The following is an 8,349-nucleotide window of genomic DNA, read 5'->3' as shown; positions in this document are numbered from 1 at the left end:
CTTTGAGGTTGGCGCGGTGCGCTCAACCTGGGGAGTCGACCCATCGAAGCATACACCTCCCCTATATAAGCTATTTGTCCGATTCCGACACCTGTGTAGTTTGCACCTCCGCTCAGGACATCGACCCCAACTTCCGAACTCGCCTGCAACGACCGAACCAGCGCCTTGGTGCGCACCAAAAGTGCGCACTTTTGGAGGGCACTTTTCTGCGCTCCAAAGGTGCGCACTTTTGGAGGGCACTTTTTGGAGGGCACTTTTCTGCGCTCCAAAGGTGCGCACTTTTGGAGGGCACTTTTTGGAGGGCACTTTTCTGCGCTCCAAAGGTGCGCACTTTTGGAGGGCACTTTTTGGAGGGCACTTTTCTGCGCTCCAAAGGTGCGCACTTTTGGAGGGCACTTTTGGAGGGCACTTTTCTGCGCTCCAAAGGTGCGCACTTTTGGAGGGCACTTTTTGGAGGGCACTTTTCTGCGCTCCAAAGGTGCGCACTTTTGGAGGGCACTTTTTGGAGGGCACTTTTCTGCGCTCCAAGGTGCGCACTTTTGGAGGGCACTTTTTGGAGGGCACTTTTCTGCGCTCCAAAGGTGCGCACTTTTGGAGGGCACTTTTGTGCACTCCAAAGGTGCGCACTTTTGGAGGGCACTTTTCCTGTGCTCCAAAGGTGCACACCTAGGTGAGCACCTTCGACCACACCTTGTAGCACACCAAACTCTGACTTTCGACTTCATCCGCAATGCAGGGTCTTTGAGGTTGGCGCAATGCGCACAACCAGGGGGAGTCGACCCATCAAACCCAACACCTCCCCTATATAAGCTATTTGTCTGATTTCTCATACATGCGTAGCCTGCAGGAAGCAATTAGGACATCGACCCCAACTTTCGGCTTCTAAACGAAAACAAGGTCTTTGAGGTTGGTGTAATGCGAACAACTAGGGGAGTCAACCCATCAAACCCAACACCTCCCCTATATAAGCTATTTGTCTGATTCTCATACATGTGTAGTCTACAGGAGCAATTAGGACATCGACCCCAACTTTTGACTTCTTAACGAAAACAAGGTCTTTGAGGGTTGACGTAATGCGCACAACCAGGGGAGTCGACCCATCAAACCCAACACCTCCCCATATAAGCTATTTGTCCGATTCTCATACATGTGTAGCCTGCAGGAGCCATTAGGACATTGACCCCAACTTTTGACTTCTTAACGAAAACAAGGTCTTTGAGGTTGGCGTAATGCGCACAACCAAGGGAGTTGACCCATCAAACCCAACACCTCCCCTATATAAGCTATTTGTCTGATTCTCATACATGTGTAGCCTGCAACAACGATTAGGACATCCACCCCAACTTCTGAATTCGTCTGCGTTGACCGCACCAAAGGTGCACGCCTTGGTGCTCACCAAAAATCCGACTTCCGACTTCTTCTGCTATGCGGGGTCTTTGAGGTTGGCGCAGTGCGCACAACCAGGGGAGTCAACCCACCGAATGCAACACCTCCCCTATATAAGCTATTTGTCTGATTCTCATACATGCGTAGACTGCAGCAATGATAGGACATCCACCCCAACTTTTGACTTCTTAAACAAGACAGGGTCTTTGAAGTTGGTGCAGTGCACACAACCAGGGGGAGTCGACCCATCAAACGCAACACCTCCCCTATATAAAGCTATTTGTCCGATTCTCATACGTGTAGTCTGCAGCAGCGATTAGGACATCGACCCCAACTTCCGAATTCGTTTGCATTGACCGCACCAAAGGTGCACCGCCTTGGTGTGCACCCTGGAGTGCACTTTGGTGCTCACCTCGGTGCACACTTTGGTGTGCACCTCGGTGTGCACCAAAGGTGCGCACCTTGGAGCGCACCAAAGGTGTACCACTTTGGAGCGCACCACATAGGGTCTTTGAGAGGTTGGCGCAGTGCGCACACCAAGGTGGGTGTTGAGGTGCGTGCCGAGGTGGTGGGTGGCTAGGGTGCGCTCCATGGTGGGTGCCAGGGTGGGTGCGCTGCTAGGTGGATTCCAAAGAGGGTCATAGGGGGGGTGCCAAGGTGGGTTGGTGATATAGTGGGTTCAAAGGTGGGTACTAGGGTGGGTTCCAAGGTGGGTCACAAGTTGGGTGCCAGGAATGCGTGGGTGTTAGTTGGGTGCCAAGGTGGGCTCCTGCGTGGGTGGGTGCTAGGGTGGGTTTCAAGGTGGACGCGAGGGCGGGTGCCAAGGTGGGTAACAAGTTGGGTGTTTGGATGGGTGAGTGCTAGAAGTGGGTGCCAAGGTGGGTGGGTGCTAAGGTGGATGCCAAGGTGGTTCACAGGGTGGGTGGGTTCTAGGGTGAGTTCCAAGGTGGGTCACAGGTTCAGTGCTAGGGTGGGTGTCAAGGCGGGTGTCGAGGTGCCTGGGTGCTAGGGTGTGGATGCCAATGTGGGTCATAGGGTGGGTACTAGGGTGGGCTGCAATGTGGGTGCCAAGGTGGGTAACATGCTCGGTGGGTTCTAAATTGGGTGCCAGGGTGGGTGTGCACCCACCTTGCCCGAGGTGGGTGCCAAGGTGCCAGTGTGGGTGGGTGCTAAGGTGGATGCCAAGGTGGGTGAGAAGGTGGGTGATAGGTTGAGTGGTAGGATGGGTGGGTGCCAAGATGGGTCACAGGGTGGGTGCAAGGGTGGGTAGGTGCTAGGGTTGGTGTCAGGGTGGGTGGGTGCTAGGTTGGGTTCCAAGGTGGGTGCGAGGGTGAGTGTCAAGGTGGGTCACAGGTTAGGTGCTAGGATGGGTGAGTGCTAGGGTGCAAAGGTGCCAGGGTGGGTGCTAGGATGGGTCGATGCTAGGGTGAGTGGCAAGGTGGGTCCACAAGTGTCAAGGTGGGTGCCGAGGTGGGTGCCAAGTCGGCGACTGCTATGGTGGATGCCAAGGTGGGTCACGGGGTGGGTGCCAAGTTGCTAGGTTGGGTTCCAAGGTGGGTGCCAACGTGGGGTGCTAGGGTGCGTGGGTTAAAGGGGTGTGTCACAACGTGGGTGCCAGGATGGGTGCGCACCCACACTGGCCAAGACGGGGTGCGGGTGCAAGGTTGGGTTCCAAAGCCCGGTCACAGGCTGGGTGCTAGGATGGGTGGGTGCCAAGGTGGGCACCAGGGTGGGTGCACCCACCCTGGCCAAGGTGGGGTCACGGGGTGGGTCCTAGGGTGGGTAACGGGGTGGGGTACTAAGGTGCGTGCCAAGGTGGGTCATAGGGTGGGTGCCAAGGTGGGCACCAGGGTGTGGGTGTGCACCAACCCTAGCCAGGGTAGGTCACGGGGTGGTTGTCGGGGTGGGCGTCAAGGAGCCAAGGTGGGTGGCAAGTAGCCAAGTTGCGTGCCAAGGTGTGGTGTCGGGGTGGGGTGCCAAGGATCCAAGGTGGGTGCCAAGGAACCAAGGTGGGTGTGTCTGGGTGGGGTGCCGAGGGTGGGAGCCAGGGGTGGGTCCCAAGGTGAGTGCAAAGGGTGGGTGCCAGGGTCAAGGTGGTGCCAATGTGGGTTCCAAGGTGCCAGGGTCAGGGTGAGTGCCAATGTGGGTTCAAAGGTGCTAAGTTGGGTGCGAGGTTGGGTGCGAGGGTGGGTGGGTGCCAAGGTGTGCTAGGTGGAAGCCCGGGTGGGTCGGCATCCCATGGGTGTCGAGTTGGGTGCCTGATGGGTGCTTCTTGTCAAGTTTTAGTCGTCGGGACTCATTTCGAGCCTTAGAGGTCGTTTCTTGTCCGGTTGCCCTGTCTTCGACCTGGGAACCCAATTTTGGTCCTCGGGTCCCATTTTTTTTTTGTCTCGCATCCCACTTTTGGCCTGTGGCCTTTTCGGGGGTCGATTCTCGTTTTGGGCATCAGAGCATGTTTCTTCTCCTAAAACCCAATATTTGTTTATTAAGTCTCGGAACACATTTTTGTTCTCGTGGACCCATCATGGGTCTTGGAACGCATTTGTGGTCCTTGGGTCCCATTTTGCATCCCGAAACTTGTGTTTTGGTGCTTGATCCCTATTTTGGGTGCCCACCTTGCACCAAGTGCGCACCCGGGGCAAACCGAGCGCCTTGGTGCACCGGGGCAAGATCGAGCGTGCACCCGAGGCGACGCCCGAACATGCACCCAAGGTGCACTCGGCCCACATGTGAGCGCAGTCGTTGCGCCCGAGGTGGGTGTGTGGGCACCGCGTTGCAGACGGGGACACTGCACGCACACGACGCCCCCTCCAGGTGCACGCACGTAGGCCGGGCCGGGTGCACACCCGACGCCCTAGCAAGGTGCGCGCACCCGGGCAGGGCTCACACTTGGCGAACGGGGCGCACTTTGCGAGGGAGGGTGTGCACCTCGACGGGGGTGGGTGGCCGGGGTGGATTCGCACGTGGGTCACGGTTTGCTAAGTACACACTGCGACAAGCTCATAACGGGTGCGATCATACCAGCGTTAGTGCACCGGATCCCATCAGAACTCCGCAGTTAAGCGCGGCTTGGGCCGGAGTAGTACTGGGATGGGTGACCTCCCGGGAGAGTCCCGGTGTTGCACCCTTTTTTAGTTTTTCGCCCGGGCGTCGCAATGCTATTTGAATAAACCTTTTGCCGTTTGCGTTCTCGTCGGGGGCCGGGCCGGGCCGGGGTGCGCTGCCCGCACTACCGCGCGCGCGGGGGGCGACACCGAGCGCGCACCCGAGGCGCCCCGAGCACACAGGCCACGGTGCAACCCGGGCGTTGTGCGCGCACCCCCGGTGCGCCCGAGGTGCTGCGCGCGGCACCCAGGTGAAATCGGTGTGCACCTCGGCCAAGTGCGCGCTCGGATCGAAGTCGCGCACGTTGGCCAAGGTGCACGGTGATGTTTCTTACTCTAAGGTTCCGCACCAGACGCCCGGGACAGGTGAGCGAAGCTGGGCGGGGCCGGGTGCGCGGCCGGGGCAGGTGCACGCAGCTGGAGAGAGCTTTGGAGCACACTTCGGAGCGCACCAATGATGCGCTCCATTCAAAAGTTTCCTGAAAAGGCAAAAAAAGTTGAGATTATAGAATTTCCCACTTGAGAGATTGTAAAAAAAAAAAATTTAAAATGAAGGAAACGCGGGTGCCAAGGTGTGCGCAGCCCAGCCAAGGTGTGCGCACCAAGGCGCCCACCCTGGCGAAGGTGCACGCAAGGTGCGCACCCGAGGCAAACCGGACAATTAACCCAACTTTCGACTTCGCGCGCACCTTGGAGCGCACTTCGGAGCGCTCCTTGGTGCGCACCAATCTTGGGCACCTCGGAGTGCACCATGGCGCCCACCAAGGTGCGCACCCGGGGCAAACCGAGCTCCGACTTCGTGCGCACCTTGGAGCGCACGAAAGGTGCGCACCATGGCGCCCACCAAGGTGCGCAGCCCAGCCAAGGCGTGCGCATCAAGGTGCGCACCCTGGCGAAGGTGCGCACCCGGGGCAAACCGAGCTCCGACTTCGTGCGCACCTTGGAGCGCACAAAAGGTGCGCAACCCAGCCAAGGTGTGCGCACCCCGGTCAAACCGAGCTCCGAATCGTGCGCACCAGAGGTGCACGCCATCGTGCGCACCTTGGAGCACACTTCGGAGCCCTCCTTGGTGCGCGCCGATGTTGCGCACCTCGGAGCGCACCCGGGGAAAACAATGCAATTAACCCGACTTTCGACTTCGTGGGCACCTCGGAGCGCTCTCGGGTTCGCACCTCGGAGCACACCGAGGTGCCCACCCTGGCGAAGGTGCACGCGAGAGTGCGCACCCGGGGCAAACCGGGCTCCGACTTCGTGCACGCCGCACCTTGGAGCACACTTCGGAGCGCTCCTTGGTGCGCACCAGGGCGCGCAACCCAGCCGAGGTGCCCACCCCGGCGAAGGTGCACGCGAGGTGCGCACCCGGGGCAAACCGGGCTCCGACTTCGTGCACGCCATGGTGCCCACCGCGGCGAAGGTGCACGCGAGGTGCGCACCCGGGGCAAACCGGGCTCCGACTTCGTGCACGCCGCACCTTGGAGCACACTTCGGAGCGCTCCTTGGTGCGCACCATGGTGCCCACCAGGGCGCGCAACCCCGCCGAAGGTGCACGCGAGAGTGCGCACCCGGGGCAAACCGGGCTCCGACTTCGTGCACGCCGCACCTTGGAGCACACTTCGGAGCGCTCCTTGGTGCGCACCATGGTGCCCACCAGGGCGCGCAACCCCGCCGAAGGTGCACGCGAGGTGCGCACCCGGGGCAAACCGGGCTCCGACTTCGTGCACGCCATGGTGCGCACCGCGGCGAAGGTGCGCACCCGGGGCAAACCGGGCTCCGACTTCGTGCACGCCGCACCTTGGAGCACACTTCGGAGCGCTCCTTGGTGCGCACCAGGGCGCGCAACCCAGCCGAGGTGCCCACCCCGGCGAAGGTGCACGCGAGGTGCGTACCCGGGGCAAACCGGGCTCCGACTTCGTGCACGCCGCACCTTGGAGCACACTTCGGAGCGCTCCTTGGTGCGCACCATGGTGCCCACCAGGCCGCGCAACCCAGCCAAGGTGTGCGCACCAAGGTGCACGCGAGGTGCGCACCCGGGGCAAACCGGGGTCCGACTTCGTGCACGCCGCACCTTGGAGCACACATCGGGGCGCTCCCGGGTTCGCACCGGCGTTGCGCACCGTGGTGGGCACCTCGGAGCACACCAAGGTGGGCAGCGAGGTGCGCACCTTTGATGCGATGCCTTCACTAATTTCCATAAAAGGCAAAAAAAAAACGAGATTTTAAAATTTCCGTTTTGAAAGATAGTGAGAAAAAGGGAATGCTGGTGCCATCTTGAGCCCGCCCTGGTGCGCAGCCCAGCCAAGGTGTGCGCACCAAGGTGCCCACCCTGGCGAAGGTGCGCGCCCGGGCAATTAACCCAACTTCCAACTTCGCGCGCGCCAGGGTGGGAGCGCACCCAACAACCGGGCCTGGGAAGAGCCAATGCGAGAAACCCCACCAAACGCTCTGACAAAAAAAGAGGGGGCGCTCCAGTAACCCCGCTTCGGAGCGCACCCTGGGCAAACCCAGCCAAGGTGCCCACCCCGGCCAAGGTGCAGGCGAGGTGCGCACCCGGGGCAAACCGGGCTCCGACAACGTGCACGCCGCACCTTGGAGCACACTTCGTAGCGCTCCCGGGTGCGCACCTCAGAGCACACCAAGGTGGGCAGCGAGGTGCGCACCTTTGATGCGCTGCCTTCACTAATTTCCAGAAAAGGCAAAAAAAAAAGGAGATTTTAAAATTTCCGTTTTGAAAGATAGTGAAAAAAACGGAACGCGCGTGCCATCTTGAGCCCGCCCTGGTGCGCAGCCCAGGTAAGGTGCCCACCCTGGCAAAGGTGCGCACCCGGGCAATTAACCCTACTTCCGACTTCGTGCGCGCCAGGGTGGCAACCGGGCCTCGGAAGAGCCAATGCGAGAAACCCCACCAAACGCTCCGACAAAAAAAGAGGCGGCGCTCCAATAACCCCGCTTCGGAGCGCAGCCGGGGCAAACCCAGCCAAGGTGCCCACCCCGACGAAGGTGCACGCGAGGTGCGCACCCGGGGCAAACCGGGCTCCGACAACGTGCACGCAGCACCTTGGAGCACACTTCGAAGCACTCCCGGGTGCCCACCGGCGTTGCGCACCGTGGTGGGCAGCGAGGTGCGCACCTTTGATGCGCTGCCTTCACTAATTTCCAGAAAAAGGCAAAAAAAAATGAGATTTTAAAATTTCCGTTTTGAAAGATAGTGAAAAAAAAGGAACGCGGGTGCCATCTTGAGCCCGCCCTGGTGCGCAGCCCAGGCAAGGCATGCGCACCAAGGTGCCCACCCGAGGTGCACACCCGGGGCAAACCGGGCTCCGACTTCGTGCAGGCCGCACCTTGGAGCACACTTCGGAGCGCTCCTTGGTGCGCACCATGGTGCCCACCAGGGCGCGCAACCCAGCCAAGGTCTGCACACCAAGGTGCCCACCCCGGCGAAGGTGCACGCGAGGTGCGCACCCGGGGCAAACCGGGCTCCGACTTCGTGCACGCCATGGTGCCCACCGCGGCGAAGGTGCACGCGAGAGTGCGCACCCGGGGCAAACCGGGCTCCGACTTCGTGCACGCCGCACCTTGGAGCACACTTCGGAGCGCTCCTTGGTGCGCACCATGGTGCCCACCAGGGCGCGCAACCCAGCCAAGGTGTGCGCACCAAGGTGCACGCGAGGTGCGCACCCGGGGCAAACCGGGGTCCGACTTCGTGCACGCCGCACCTTGGAGCACACATCGGAGCGCTCCCAGGTTCGCACCAGCGTTGCGCACCTTTGATGCGCTGCCTTCACTAATTTCCAGAAAAGGCAAAAAAAAACGAGATTTTAAAATTTCCGTTCTGAAAGATAGTGAAAAAAACGGAACGCGG

The 8,349-nt window shown here is 60.4% G+C and overlaps 1 non-coding gene across 1 annotated transcript; it reads left to right on the top strand.

Moving 5' to 3' along the window:
• The first annotated feature begins 4,393 nt into the window (after positions 1 to 4,393).
• On the top strand, positions 4,394 to 4,514 carry LOC131869822 (5S ribosomal RNA). Its single transcript, XR_009368193.1, has one exon. It is a non-coding gene; the product is annotated as a 5S ribosomal RNA (ribosomal RNA).
• The last annotated feature ends 3,835 nt before the right edge of the window (positions 4,515 to 8,349 follow it).

Source organism: Cryptomeria japonica, unplaced genomic scaffold, assembly GCF_030272615.1.
Source record: "Cryptomeria japonica unplaced genomic scaffold, Sugi_1.0 HiC_scaffold_269, whole genome shotgun sequence".
Lineage (NCBI taxonomy): Eukaryota > Viridiplantae > Streptophyta > Pinopsida > Cupressales > Cupressaceae > Cryptomeria > Cryptomeria japonica.
This window is presented reverse-complemented; position numbering and strand designations above follow the sequence as displayed.